The 16,385-nt window shown below is 39.2% G+C and overlaps 1 long non-coding RNA gene across 3 annotated transcripts in view; it reads right to left on the bottom strand.

Moving 5' to 3' along the window:
* LOC117045467 overlaps positions 1-16,385 on the bottom strand; it is a 416,601-nt gene that overhangs the window by 267,263 nt on the left and 132,953 nt on the right. For all 3 annotated transcript variants that reach the window (XR_004426431.1, XR_004426432.1, XR_004426430.1), the window contains exon 3: positions 6,149-6,225. This is a non-coding gene — a long non-coding RNA (uncharacterized LOC117045467). The remainder of the gene's footprint in view (positions 1-6,148; positions 6,226-16,385) is intronic.

Raw genomic sequence — 16,385 nt, 5'->3', positions numbered from 1 at the left:
AGTTTTGTTATATCAAGTTTTGTACTGTGATGTTGGTCTATGCTACTTTACTGCAAATGTTAAATTGGTTTTAGTTGTAATATCTGGCTGACTCTGATTTAGCAGAACTAAACACCACTACAAAGGAAGCCTCCTAGGTGATAATATTTTTGGCAAGTGATTTAAGGCCGCTGGATGAGCCAGTGTAGCCTCCCCTCCTCCACTGGCGGAGGAAGAGAAGTGTGGGGGAGCGCACTGCCCCTGGCAGCGCAATCCTGGCAGGGTGCCATTGTGGCCGCCCCTCTGCCCACACTGGGTGCCCCGCCCCCACAGGTGCCACACCCTGCCCCAGGACGTGCCCCCACCCCTGCCTGCTCTCCGCCCCATGGTGCTGGAGCATGAAGCTCCACCACTGCCCTCCTCCACCCTAGTGCTTTCTCTCTATGCATTTCAAAGGAGCTGGCTTTGCTGCATCGGGACAGGCCCTTTCCTGGAAACTGAAGCCTCTTCTACCCACTAGTATTTGGCTACTCTTAGCATGTCCAGGACCAAGGACTGATCAAGAGTCAGCTGCTAATTGTTTTTCTGTGGGGAGAGGAAGGACTTTTTTAGATGGATAAGCCCGCTGTAGGATCCAGCTGCCTTGTCCTCTTCCCAATATGCCACCTTAATGAGTGGGGCAGCATTTAATGTCATCCCCAGAAGTGTCTGTCCCAGAACATTTCTATCTATCTATCTATCTATCTATCTATCATCTATCTATTCTTGGCAGTGGTGTCCACCCTGTGGAACACCCTCCCATTAGATGTCAAGGAGATAAATAACTGTACAACTTTTAGAAGACTTCTGAAGGCAGTCCTGTAGAGGGAAGTTCTTTTAATGTCTGATGTTTTATTACTGGTATGTTTTTATATCTGTTGGAAGCTGCCAAGAGTGGTAGGGGCAACCCAGTCAGGTGGGTTTGGGTACAATTATGATTATTATCAGACCCTGATATATTAGATACCTACAGTGTGAAGCTTGAAGGGTGGAGGTGCTTCTTTCTCCTCAAAACATTATTGTGAAAGACAGGTCCTTTGGAAATTGACATTATGATGTTTGATATGCCCCAAAATAATCTAGGAAGTTTGTATTCCATGTTACATTGACATGAGTTTGTTTTCTAATGCTTCCAAGCATGAATAAATGGGCAAAAATGCACACTGTCCTCCATCTAGTTCCATACAATATCAGCAAACACAACAGATAGACAAAATGAGTTTTGTTCTCTATAATCTTGTTTCATCCAAATTTACAAATAATAAGTTACAAATGTTAACAAACTTGCTTATTCATTGTGACTATCCATGTTAAATGTTTATGGATTTACAAAGCAGAACAAGGAGATAGATTGACAAAGTCCAAATCAGATACAGGTCTCCAACCCCTTTAGTTTCAGAATCTGTCCTGTAATTGATAAAAATCAGGCGAAAATATTTCAAATCTTAAACTAATACTGTGAAAAAACACTCTCCTTGGTCTCATAGTTAAGTCCCATGATATATCCTTGGGAGGAAAAAACCAATAATAAAATGCAGTCTTCGATTTATTGGCTTATGTTTTAAGATTTTCTTTCATCAAATTTTAGTTAACATTACTTCATATTGTAAAGTATAGCCAAACACAGGCATTTTTCATTAGCAGTATACAAGAAATCCAAGAGGCAAATAATTGCAGTGACAGGAGTAGCAGCAGCTCCCCTTAGTGCATAGATGCCACTATCAGTAGTGTTCATACTAAATAGCTTTTTCTTAATAGCATTCTTTTTAATTCTTCAGTTACTGACCTGTTAATCACCTAGGACATCTGGTGCTGTGTAATACCCAGAATGAGGGAGAGGAGTTAACTCAGCCAGACAATAGTCAATGAAGATCAGTAGACCTTAGTTGATTTGCCCCAGCTGACAATTTGCCCCATATTTTCTCAATAAGATATAATGCTCCAGCTTTAATAAAAATAAAAGTTCTTACCATTTTTTTTTTTAATTAACAAGCTTTCCTCTACTTACATAAGAACTACCATGTAATGGGATCACCCAGATGCCAAGACAGAAATTTTAACATCTGCTCATAATGAATTTCAGTTAGAAATAAAGGAAAAACTTCAAAGCAGCCTTCTCTCCCTGTGGCTAAGACATACATTTTCTTATTTAGTTTCATCACTGGCTCTGTATATTCTTATGCAATTACATTTCATTGTTCCATTCTCAAAGCATGACAGGTCCAATGGGGGATGGCCCCAAATGACCTTGAACAGAGAAGCTTGCATTGCATCTCCACACAGTTACATGCTGTTTGTTGTCATCCTTGTCTCCCAAGCCCAAACTGCTCTGCTTCATTTCTCCCTCCTCTTCCTCGGGGTCCGTTAGTGATGTCATGGAATCACAGAGTTGGAGTGGGCCTTTGAAGGCCATCTAGTTCAACCATGTGCTTGATGTAGGAAAACCACAGCTAGTACATCTCCAAAGAATGGTTGTCCCACATTTCCTTCAAGATCTCAATTGAAGGAGAGCCTTCAAAGTAACTGATTCCATTGTTGAACTGCTCATAATGTGAAACCTCAAGTGTGTGGGTTCAGCTTCAAAAGGAGATTTTTTGTTCCTTATTATGGTCCCAATTTTGTGAACTCCCAGTTTAAGTCAGACAGGGTCCCTCCCTCTTGAATGTCAGGTGCTTACTGAAGACTTATTTTATTCCAGAAGGCCTTTATCTGAATTCTGATTTTATAGTCTTGATTAAATTTAAACTCAGTTTTAGTGTCCTGCCATAGCTTAGATACTATTGTGATTTAAGCAGTATACAAATTGTTTAAGTAAAAGAAGACATTTCACCTAATGTTGAACCAAAATCTATCCTCCTGTAACTTAAGACCATTATGTCTATTCCTGTGTGACGTCATTCAGGGATTTGAAGAGTGTTGTCATGTTTCTCCTCATTCTTTCTTTTATCCAACTTAAGAATACCCAGGTCCTTCCATGTTTCCTCATAGACTTTGTTTTCCATACCTCTATCTTTGTTGTCTCCCTCTGGACTCATTCCTGTTCTAGCGTAATGCTCAGAACTGGACACAGTACTCCATATGAAGTATGACTACCACAGAATGAAGTGGAACTACTACTGCCTATGATTTTGAAGTAGCATGATTCAATGAAGCCAAAATCATATTAGCCTTTTTGTAGCTGTTATCATACTACTAACACACATTCTATCTTGTGCATATGCTATCTCATGCATAATTTTACTTTTGACTATGCTGAAGTACATTTTGTTAGTCCTAGCCCAGTCTTCCATTCTATCAAGGTCATTTTGAATATTATTCATTTCTTCTGATGTATTAGCTATATTTTCCAATGATTCTTTTATAATGATTTCTCCACCCCTTCATTTAAGCCACTGAGACAATACCACTCCTGCCTACCCTGGTGGTGTCAGACCCTTGCTGCCACACCCTGCCCAGTCAGCTGTTCTGATCAATCTCTAATAATGGTACATTCACATTTTTGTCACTAAACTGTCAATCACTGTATTAATTTGATCAAAACATGCCATCTTCAGCCAGAACCTCTGCACCCTCATCTATACACCCCTAGCATCTACATTCTATAAGATACAGCCTAGTGAGTAAACCCCTCCAAGAACATTCACTTTGAGGACTAGATTTTATTTTATTTCATTGTCTAATAAAGACAATATTACATTTTGGGAGAATTGGCTCAAGGCTGTCAATCTATGTGTAACTGCAATTGTCAATAGCACCTCCATTTCTCTATTCTTTGCAGGATTTAAAAGCGAGAAGCTTTATGTTTTTTAAAATAAATTTATATTCTACTCTTTTCCAAGAGCTTAGATGCATTACAGGGAGTGAAAACAATGTACTAGAAATTTTGCATATGCTTCACTATCTGGACAGTACACTCCAGTGTAAAATATGTTGCTGCCTTTGACAAGCATGTACAAGCATGCACACAAATGGGTTATGTGCCAAAAATGAACAGATTTTGGTCTGTTTTATATTTGTTTTTGTTCTGGTATAGTTGTTAAGAAGTCTGGACAGAAAATGACATGGTTTGCCCAATACTTGGCTTGCATTCTATATAGGATGGGTCGTTATGCACCTGTAAGTATGTGGTATCCTTGACTTCCAAAGCAAATTCATTAATGTTTAAAGGAGGAAACTCATAGCTGTTGAAGCATAACAGTTTGCAGTGCGTAATAAAAAAGCAACTTGGGAAGAACTTAGAACTTTCTGGGTTTCATTATCCAGCTGTACATTTTGATCTTTAATGAGAAACACAAGCTGGTTTGCAGTGTTTCACAAGCTTTTACTTTAAACTACAATTTTGTTTATACTTAAACTTAAATTTGGAAGATGGGTTCTATTATTTGACCAACTCACTTGACTGTAATTGTCAGTTTGATCATACCGGTCAAAAACAAGGGCCAATTTCTACTTTGCATCTTTATAACATGGAGAAAGACAACAGCTGACCAGTACAGCACATTTTGCATGTACAGTCATATCTCATGTTACGTCTGCTTCAGGTTGTGTGTTTTCGTCTTGCGTCCCGCAGCAACCCAGAAGTACCGGAATGGGTTACTTCCGTGTTTCGCCGCTCGCACCTGCACAGAAGCACTAAATCACGTTTTGTGCCTGTGCAGAAGCGCCAAATCACCTGCGTAGATGTGGCACTTCGAGTTGCGGGCTTTTCATGTTACGGACAGGCCTCTGGAACGGATCCAGTCCATAACATGAGGTACCAATGTAAAAGGTCTCAGGTTCAACGTCTGCATCTCCAGGTAGGTATGGGAAAAACTACTGGAGAACCACTATGAGTCATTGTAGAAAATACCAAACTTGGTGGACTGGTGATATTACTTGCTGGTATGAGACAGCTTCCTATATTGCTAAGCAGGTTCATACCTATGTATGAGACCAGTAGTACTGTGCACCTACAAACTGGAAAAGGTACAGAAAAGGCAAGTATCTGGGATCAGCCAAGGCTGTAATCTGGCGAAGCAAACAAGTGATTTTCAGTTGATTTAGAACAACATGGGGTTTTGCACAGGGGTTTGCAAGTGCCACCAAACAGATGATGGGTGATGCCTGCAAAACTCACTTTTTGGCAGGTTGCAAGCTCCCAAATGGAAACAATCCCAGCAGGGCTTACATATGGTGCCAAACACAAAAGGCACTAAATGCAAGCCCTATTTGCCAAGGAACAATTAGGGGTCTGCTTTAAGTTCCCAACTGTTTCTTTGCAGCTGCATTTTTACCAGGTGTGGGGCAGGTGTACGTGGCTAGGGGGGAAATGACCTTGCAGGTCAAATTATGATCCTTGTGATACCTAATCAGGTCCATGGGCTGCAGATTCCCCACCACTGCTGTATACAGTGGAGCCAATGCATCCATGGGTTAGAAAATTATCAGTAATTGCAGATGAGATGATGGACCACATTCAGGAGTATATACTGGAATTGACAAAGATAACAATAGGGCTGCCAGAAGGAAGGAAAAGGAAAGTCAAGCATCCGAGTTCAAGAGCTTCTTTTCTTATTAAAGGGGGGAAGAAATACCATTTTGACTGTTTTATGCCACAATAGATCAGATGGGCGCTGATGCACATAAGTACCCTCAATGCACACACAAGGAATTATGCAACTTCAGTTGTCTTTGAGGCATCTGAATTCTGTTGTGGTATCACAAGAAGCTCTTTCTTCTTTTTTATTTTCATTACAGCACAGGACAAAAAATTATTTTGACATCACAAAGGGGAAAGAATACTGTTTCTGATGCCATTCTGATACTTTATATTATCCTCCCTTGTACCAAAGTGCAAGAATTGTTGGTGACAGGATGACAGAAAATATATGTCAACGGAGAAAAAGCTCTACACCATTCCTAATGAAATTTGAAACAGCCAGCACAATAGATTAACAATTTAGGGTCTGACATAAAGCACACTAAAAACCCAGCACCATTTGGATTTCCAAAAATGTGTGTTTTATATACAAAATATTCCTAAATCCTATTCAAGGACAGCCTGACCGCTGCCCCCCAAGTCTAGTTACTATGCTAACAGTTTTGTGTCAAAGAAAGACTGACAAAAGGTACCAAAAAAGCTTTTACTTACAAGAATGCAGTGCAGCTCAATCTTTTTTGTTTTTAAGGTGCAATGATTTCAGCATCTAAAATGTAACTTCAGGCACTCTGAAAAGAAACAGGTTAAAATCTCTTTCAGTTATAATTGCTATTTCAGATTTAATTAAAAATTAAACTTTCATAATGTTTCACCATCCAAAGCAATGCATTATCAGTCAAGCATAGCTTCTTTTTCTTCTTCTTTTTTTAGTTAGAAAAGCTCTTTCCAGAGTAGTTTGTAATGAAGAAAGGATATAAAGAAGGCAATTCAGAACAGAAAAATACAGCTCTACATTAAAGGATTCCAAATAGCGTGGCAAAAAAGGGAGAAAAAATTCTCCTGCACCTTTATATCAACAATCTAACTTATTAAAAGAATCAGGCATAACAATTAAAAAAAGACAGATGAAATTACATACCCATGATTGTGGGAGGAATGAGCAATAAAAAACAAAACAAAACTAGGGACATTTTAGGACGAAACTGTAATAAAAGAGAGTTTGCACTTTTAAATAGTGTCAGGCAACACAAACAAAATCTTCAAGCTTTATAGATTTGCTGCTGACTTCATTGTTGGATGTGGATTACACCCACAATCCAATTTTTTAAAAGGTTGCTCTATAGAATCTTTAAATTTCAAACTGGTGCATAGAAATGAAAAAATATGTTGAATAGTCTACTATTTTAGTTCAAAACAACTGGTTGTAAATCTCATTTTTAATGCAAAATTACAGAATAGTTCTTGAAGAGAATGGGAGAAGCAGCAGCAACTTTTTTAGGGTTTGGGAATTTTTTTAACCACAGGAATGGATAACATAGTTTCAAATGTGCACAACTGGAATGATGGTGTTAAAAGTGTCAGCGATTATTATGCTATAAACAAAAACAAATATAAATATAAATATAGGAATAGTAGGATTCCATGGTTTTTATATGTCTGTAACAAAAATACATAAAAACCATGCAAAACATAGAAGGGAAAGAATATAAAATAAGAAATAAAGTCCAAAATGTTAAAATATGTTAACTAGATTCTGGCTATCTATAATTCAACAACAACAAAACATGGCAGAAGACATTTACAAATATTTATAAACAAAGATGCCTCCTACATAAGCATCGCCACCAGACATTATAGGGAGCCAATTCATACAACCACAAGCTTGTGGGGGTACACAGGGTGGCTTGATAATGTTCCTGGTGAAGTGGTCATGAGATTACACATTTATTTCCAGAGTTTCCAATGGGTACATTCATTTTATGGTCTACAGAAAAAGAAATAAAGTTACTGGTGGAGCACTAAAGTGTGGGTATGTGTTGGGTAATGTACATTTACAGCTTCCTTAAACACACAAAGACAGCCCTCATACAGTCAACCACATGTCGCCACAAACCCAGAGTCACATGAATCTAAAAATTACAACATTTAAGGCTGAAATCTTGCATGCAATCATGTGCATATTGACTCCAGAGAAATGTAAACTGGTGCAGCTGGGCATAGGAATGAAGTGAAATTGGTTTTCGTATACTAACTTTCCACACTGAAAGTCTGTTATGCCAATCCTGCATTTTGTTTAATAATTATTGGCAATGCAGTTGCAACTGGAGAAAGAAAAAGAAAGGGAAAGGGAAATAAAATTCTCTTTTATGTCGCTGACTTGGGTTGTAACAGGCACTAGTAAATAAGCTTGGGGATTATATGGGGATTGTTTGTTGTAAGCATTTTCATTTTAAAAAAATTAAGAAGCAGCTCAGGAGTATAGTGTTAATTTCATGATCAGCTCTTATAGCTACCTATAAGACATCTATAATAAGAAATTTCACCAAAAAAGTATCTGTGAAAAATGTATGTAAATCATCAGATGCATCATTAAAAAAAAGCATTCAAAATATATCATTAGTAAATGCCAAACCAGTGTTTACTTTTGGGTCAGTGCTATATAAAGTGATTCGTGAATTACAAGTTAGAATTATTAATATTGTACTCACCAAGTTATTCCCTAATGAAAAGAACTTGGTATCATTTGCACACAGTTTTGAACAATTACGAACCAATGAAACCAAGAGTAACAATTCCCCCCAATGCCATGGAAGCATTACATGATGGGCAAAACCATACCACTGTAATGTAACATGCAAGTCTTGTTGAAACAATTCTATGCCATTTGCATTATAAAAATATGTTCTTTATATGTTTCTTCCTAATAGTATTTATCAATTGTTTGGTCACACACTCTCAATTTGCATGCAATGCTAAGCCAATCCATGGCTAAGCGTAAACAAACAATTATGTGGGTACTCACAGCAGTGGCGCTGTGGTCTAAAGCACTGAGCCTTGGGCTTGCTGACCGGAAGGTCGGCGGTTCGAATCCCCATGACGGGGTGAGCTCCCGTTGCTCAGTCCCAGCTCCTGCTGACCTAGCAGTTTGAAAGCACGTCAAAGTGCAAGTAGATAAATAGGTACCACTCTGGCGGGAAGGTAAACGCCGTTTCCGTGTGCTGCTCTGGTTCGCCAGAAGCAGCTTAGTCATGCTGGCGACATCGCAGTAAAGCAAGACAAGCGTCACAACCCCAGAGTCGTCTGCGACTGGACCTAACGGTCAGGGGTCCCTTTACCTTTACCTGCTGCTCCCACAGCCTTGCTGATGCTGTGCTACCCAGAGCTAAGCCATGGTTCGAGTGACATTATGTCCAAACTCAGGCTCATGTTTTGTCTCCATTTTATAATTAACCACCAGAGGACTAAATATCAGCACAATTGATGTTCATTTCAGAAATCTCCCCCCAAAAGCTGTAGACCAGCCTTCACATCCTTCAGATTTTGTTAGATTCCAGCTATCATCAACCCCAGCTAGCATAGTCAGTCATCAGGAATGATGTGGAGTCCAGCAAGATTTTGGAGGTTCCAGGCTGGCAAAGCCTCTTATAAACTATTACCTGCAAACTTTTCCAGATATTTGACTCTGAAGATGCAATTACACAATAAGCCAGAGCTGTAATTTTGAAGGACAAAAAAGTGAAAAAGTAAACTTATTCTGGATATCTAAAGATGCTAAGATTAATTTAAAAACAACAACAACAACACTGAAATTTAGCTTTAGTACTCTTTGTGATGAGTGAGTGTACCTCTGCTGTTTTCATGACATGTTGCTTTATTGTTTTAATTATGCTGGTGATTTCCAGCCACTCTTAGAGAATAAAGCTGAAGGGTGGGGCATGGAGTTTTTAAATAAATAAAAAGCTCTATCTTGAATCTGTAATTTCAATGAAGCTCAATCACATGCATTAGCAAATACTTTTTAAAATTTCTCCCATAATTCAGTAGGATATTTACACGACTGTAACAAAGTTGAAAACATCCACATGCTACTAAACAGAGCTAAATGCATTGGGCTCAGTTAAGTACAGTGGATGCTCAGGTTGCGAACGCAATCTGTGCAGGAGGTGCGTTCGCAAGCTGCAGCGTTTGCAACCTGCACCACTGCGTCTGCACATGCCCATGACACAATTCAGCACTTCTGCGCATGCGCAAAGCACAATTTAGTGCTTCTGCACAAGCGTGAGCACCAAAACCCGGAAGTAACCTGTTCTGTTATTTCCGGGTTCGGTGCGGTGCACAACCTGAAATCAAGCAACCTGAAGCGGCCGTAACCCGAGGTATGACTGTACCATCTTTTGCAACACATTGTTCCATTGACCAACCCAGTTCCCATTGTCAGACATTATTCATTTAATGTTATGAAGTATTTTTTGTTTGTTTGTTTTACCCTAGATAAATTCTCATCACAAGTATTTTTTAAAAAAATATTATTTAACCAATAAACATGGAAAAGGGTGTAGTAACAGTTAAAGTTTCAGAACTGAATGCAAGAAGACATCAACAGAGGCTATAATGCAGCCTTTAGCAACCTGCCACTCACCAGGTATTTTGAACCATACCTCCTACTACACCAGCCATTATTGATGGGAGGTGTGTGGGGGGAAACACCTGGAGGGTGCCAGGTTATAAAAGACTACTATAATGTATATTTAATGGTTGCTTTCACAAGTGTGTCCAACAGTTAAATTAATATCAGATTTTCAAGATATTAAGATTGTAATAAGGAGCTGTTCAGGAAGTCCATTGTGATGCAGCACAGTAACAAGAAACCTTAAGTTTAATGGCTGCATAAAAGAAACTGGACTTGGGCTGTGAAATATCCTAAGCCACTCTTACAGCTGTTGATTAGGTGGAATCGAGCGATCCTACAATTCTACGATTCTATGATTCTTCACAATGCCTCTTTGACAGTTTCCTCGTACACAGGGTGATGACGATAATCAAGTTGGCTGCAGAGAAGCTATAATATTCCCTATTCCAACTGTTTTCTTGCACAAGCTGTCCCTAGATCCTGTTTATGTTCCCAAAGAACAGGAACAGTTGACAGCATGCAGTTTTGAGAGGACTTGCCCAAATAATTCTTTTGCTAAAGATATAAATTCTTTGTATGGCAGAAATGAAACAGAAATTCTGAGAGCTTCAATACATTTCACGAGTTTTCCTTATAATCTTCACGTTGTCACAACACAGCATTAGGATTTGTTTCTCATAATGCCATGATCTTTACAATCCCGTTTCTCATACTGAATGATATTGTCTCCCATGCCTCAAATTACCTCCATTGCATAAAATAATAATACCAGTTGATAAACAGGGTTCCACCATAAAATCATAGCAGCACCTTTACATTTGTTCTGCTACAAAACAAATAAATATTTCAGTGTGATTGGTGTTGTACATTAGTGAGAAACTGGGTGGATAAAGGAAATGTGCCGGACATAAATTGTTTGGATTCCAGCAGAAGCTTTCACACAGTCCCAACAAAGGAAGTGCATAAAGATAATAATAAAATCATTTAGATGAAAATTGTCATGGCAGGATGAAGAATAATAGTGTTGTTGGAAAACCAAGGAAATATGTAATTGGGAATGGTTATTAATAATTATTGACATAACAGGTGAAGAAATGCATTGTCACTCTTGAAAACTGGTACAATGTTCGTCAAACTGAACATTTTTACAAATCATGAAAGAAAAACCAAGGTTATGAAGAGCAAAACTAAAACAATGCAAAGAAGAAAATAATATTTCATGAAAACCAAAAAAAGCAGGGCGGGGACCTGTGAAATTCAATACTGTAATAAGCAACCTGAGCTATTGCTGGAGGCAGAAAACTGGACTACATGGAGCTTTGGTTTGATCCATGAAAACATTTCTTATGTTCTTGAGCTAAATCTACCATTTGCCAGGAATGAGTAAAGGAGCTCCTCCCTCACCTCTGCCAATATCCTAACTAAAATAAACTTCCTTAATATTAAAGAAAACTGTCGGGAATACAAGGTAAGCATGCACAGAATTTCATTTTCACTGAATTATTCACTTGATGGTCTTGGTCTTCCATACAACATACTTGCATGTTTCAAAGTGATGAGCACGTGGAGACTAAACATGGTTCATTTTTTTTTATATAGAGAGAGGAAAAGCAGCCCTTTCCAACCTAGTGATCTCCAGATGTTTTGAAGCACAACCCACAGTAGCCCCAACCAGTATGGCTCTAATTCCAAAACATATGGAAGGACACATGTTGAACAAGGCTGGGTAACCCTCAACTTCATGCCTTCCTGATGCTTTAGACTATAAGTCCCATAATCCCTGACCATAAACCATGCTGTCTGGGCCTGTAGTGCAAAATGTATGAAGGGCACCATATTGGAGAATGCTACTACAGGAAATACCATACAAGAAAGTAATACAAACTAGCATTGATTAACAAGGGGGTATGTGATAACGTTCTGCTTCGAAGAAACTTACTTCTTTGAAGAAAGTTTGCATGGCAATTGAAAAGAAAACTGATACTGCATGACTTTGTCCACTTTCCCAGTTCTATGATTTGACAAATAAGACAAGCAACCACTGATGATAATGGTATCTAACCACTTTCACTGCTAAAATGGTTGACTACATGAACTCTCTCTGAGCTGCTTAGCAGGACAGTGGGATATAAATACAATAAATAAATGTTGTGCCCTTCCTCTCGACAAAATCAATGTAAAAACAAACAACTAAAACTATTTAATCTACTAATAGCATTCACAGCTATTGCAACACCTTTTGCACAAAAAATGCGGGCACTACGATTTGAGTCCCCCTTGAGCACAGCACCCTCAGTGGGGACCCCTGACCTAGAAGAGGCAGAATATGCAAAATGAGAATGCTCTTAGGTTGCAACAGACTTTTTGGATACTCTTTGGATAACAAAGTGGCCAGAGGACTCTGTTGGCTTTGGAGTCCTTGCAAATGCCAAATTTGCCATCCATCCCTGGAGTCAACCTTAGTATAGTTGTAGCAAAGTGTCCAACTCCTGAAATTTCCCTAAAAGATCACCTCCTAACATAACTTTGCCCCTGACAGGCATAATGCTTTGGGAATATTTGATTCAACAGTAGTAATCAGTAACCAACTGTGCAGTGAATGATGCACAATGGAGAGAATCAGGGATGGAACCTTAATTCTGAATGTTGCCAGAGCCCACCCATTCTGTGTCATGTCATTGTAGTATATTAATTTAGTGCTCTGGCCAAGATAACTCTTAATTTTATTAACTTACAAAGTACACCTAAGCTGAAAACAGGTCTGAGAAAGTGATGATGCAGGCTTAATTGATGATATGCTCAGATTAAAAAAGGAGGCAGTTGCTATTTCAGAAATAATTAGGATGAATAAATAATTCACATAATACATTTCCCATTTATATGACTAGCCTTTATCTTCTGTATGCACAAGTCTGCATGGACAACCTTATTCTGAAAACCAGACAATCCTGGAATTTTTTTTTCATATCACGGTGCATGCCTTCCCTCCTCCGGGCAACACTGTAGTGGGAACTGCTGAAGACATATCCATCATAATCTAATTCACATTTTACATTTGCTAATGGGGATGTGCTCTTAGAACTAGTTAAAGTGTGTGTGGGGGGGAAACTTGCACAAACTCAGTTCTGGCACCTTTCAGGTGGGCACCATTGCCATTCTTAGAAAATGAGGCAGTTGTTCATGGTAAGTTCCAGAGATAGATAGATAGAGATAGATAGATAGATAATAGATAGCTATAACTGGCCCAAAGAATAAAGCTTCAAAATAACCACAGCTAGATAGCTAAACAAAACAGAAGAAAATAACTTTGGGAGATCTTAAGGAAATTGCAGAGAGGGGTTGTATCTTGAGGTACAGCTGAGACCTGAGCAAACTCAGATGAAGAAGCCCATTAGAGGCACCTAATAGTTCCCTTCTGGAAACTGTCACAATTGCCCAGAATATTACCACTATAATCCAAAACTATGAGTTAAACGTACTCTTCTGCACAGAGTAAAGGTAATGGTACCCCTGACCATTAGGTCCAGTCGTGGACGACTCTTGTTGGGTTGTGGCGTCATCTTTTTCTATAGGCCGAGGGAGCCGGTGTTTGTCCGCAGACAGGTCATGTGGCCAGCATGACTAAGCTGCTTTTGGCGAACCAGAGCAGCGCACAGAAACACTATTTACCTTCCCGCCGGAGCGGTACCTATTTATCTACTTGCACTTTGACGTGCTTTCGAACTTCTAGGTGAACAGGAGCTGGAACCGAACAACGGGAGCTCACCCCATCGCAGGGATTCGAACCACCGACCTACTGATCGGCAAGCCCTAGGCTCAGTGGTTTAGACCAGTGTTCCCCAACCTTGGGCCTCCAGCTGTTTTTAGACTACAACTCCCATCATCCCTAGCTAGCAAGGCCAGTGGTCAGGGATGATGGGAGTTGTAGGCCAAAAACAGCTGGAGGCCCAAGGTTGGGGAACACTGCTTTAGACCACAGCGCCACAGAATAGCAACACCCAAATTCAAAGTTAATGGCTCTGAATTCCACACTGAAATGTGATCTCCTAAATTTTATTCCAGTCAACTTCTGAGCAGCTATCAAATCTCATATTTTGATTATGCAATATGCAGAATCATTTATAATTGCTCATGGGTTGCTTAAATTGATATGCAGATCTTTTAACAAACAGAAAAATTAATCACAGAAAGGAAAGAATGTTTTGTCTGATACTACATTCGAAATTTGGTAGTCGTACTTCATGGCTACTGTCTTAAGTAAACACCTCCAATCCTACCATCACTCCATTTTTTAAATTTCTCATAAAGATCACAGTTAATCCAAGTACATCCATGTGAATCTTGCTTTAAGTACATCACCAGAACACGTTTGCATTTCAGCAAGCTAGTACAGAAGTCATATTATATCTAATGACTTATATGGGGTCCCCCCCTCACATTTTTCCCCTACTATGTCTTAAATTATCATTCTTGATCTTTATGAAGCTCACTTGTAGATCAAGCCAAGTAGTTCATTTAGTTCTGCAGTCTGTTTTTAAAAGTGGTTAACCTGATGCCTGGTAAGGCAACTCCCAAGACATGGTGATCCCAGTATTCACAGATATACAGATCCACAGATCTCTGTATTCACAGGTATACAGCCTTTGGACTTGGATTTTTATATCTTTAAATATTGACAGCCTGCCTCAATGGGCATCACAATGATTTTTCATGTCAATCAATTGCAAAAATCAATTGCAAAATTTCAAATTATCTCGTTATTACCTCTATCTTTGAAAAACAGTTCTTTATGAAGTACTGTCGTGTTGTTTGGCCCCTGACCCTCGCAGAGACAAATTTAGATCTCGCTCTCAAAACACTGTATTTAAAAATGCTTCTTTCATTGGTGAGCTGCAGGAGGAAAGTTATTTCTCTTTGCTCTAAACCACATGCTGCCCAGAAGGAGGAAGTTCCACACAGTAAATGTATACAGAACAGTTTCCTACCTCTGTGTGCCGTAGAAAATCCCACTGTGTTAAGTAGGGTTCTACTAAGGCCACTAAAACATATTAGCCTATTAAACTCTCTGTTTCTTTATTGTTCTCCAAATGCTAATGAAATGTTCCAGTGCAGTGTTTATACTAGAGTACTTTAGAAAAGCAATATGCTAAAAACATTTCTCTTAAAGTGACAGCACTTCAAGAGAGGTTTCCACAAAGCAACAGACAGGCATTTGCTGCTTTGCTGCTAAGCCTCCAAATTTACAGTTACTATCCAATGTAAGCTCTCTGGTTTGGGATCAAGTCACTTTTTGGTTGCATATTGTTGTAAGAATTTGAAGGTCTGAAATATAGAATAAATATTCATAAATGCACACATATATATAAGTATATAAACCATGTGTCTGAAACAGTACAGAAGAGCAATCCTGAAGCCATTTTGACTCTCCCAATGACCTCAAATGTTCTTCTGCAGTAATGGAAGCAAATGGGGAAAGCTTTCCCATTTTCTTTTCACTTACAAATCCTTCAAATCCTGTCTTAAATGTGTATTTGTGTATGAATAGGGTGAGCCTGTCACCTGGATTCAGGAACTAAAGTATTTACCATCACAAAAGAATGGCCAGGCTGCCCAGGTGATGCAATCAGGGATCATTATCAGGTATCATGGCAGACAGAATTTCTCCTATGATGTATGTATGATGCTTTTAGGGTAGTCTTTGGCTACAGGGTTGGGCAATGTCAAAAGTCTTTAAAGGTTCCTGCACACTTTTGTTTTGGGTCCCTCCCTCCTAGCAACGAGGGGAGGGAACTCTGTTGCAACAGAAAAATAAATATCTACCTTGCTTTCCACTGGATCCTGCCTCCATCCATTCTTCTCTGACCGATCATGGACTTAAACGACTCAAGAGTCCCATGGGAGTTTGGCAGCAAAAGCCAAACCCCAATTTTTACATCAACAGTAGCTACTGTAGTATTCCCCTATAAAATGCATAGTGGATATGAAGCAGACAACAGTCTACAAAGTAATTTTAGAACTACATCAAAGATGCTTCATGTATAATAACATTATACAGATAAAGGGATGTCATAAGCAGTTATGAAATAACTATAGCCCAGCTGCTGCTTCTTTTGCGATCACTCGTAGCCAAGTAAGATTATCTTCCATGAACACGGTCTTAACAGTGAGTCCGTAAGTGACTCCTCTTTGACCTTACTGCCTTGGGGCACCCTGCTGGGAGTACAAGACCCCCCAATGGCTTCACTCACAAGGGTCATAGGAACGTGCATGCCCACTCACCACGACAAGGTGCTCCAGCCAGTGAGTAAAGCCCAGCAA

The sequence above is a fragment of the Lacerta agilis genome, chromosome 4 (genome assembly GCF_009819535.1).
Source record: "Lacerta agilis isolate rLacAgi1 chromosome 4, rLacAgi1.pri, whole genome shotgun sequence".
In the NCBI taxonomy this organism is placed as follows: domain Eukaryota; kingdom Metazoa; phylum Chordata; class Lepidosauria; order Squamata; family Lacertidae; genus Lacerta; species Lacerta agilis.
Note: the sequence above shows the minus strand (reverse complement) of the source record. Positions and strands in the feature narration are given on the sequence as shown.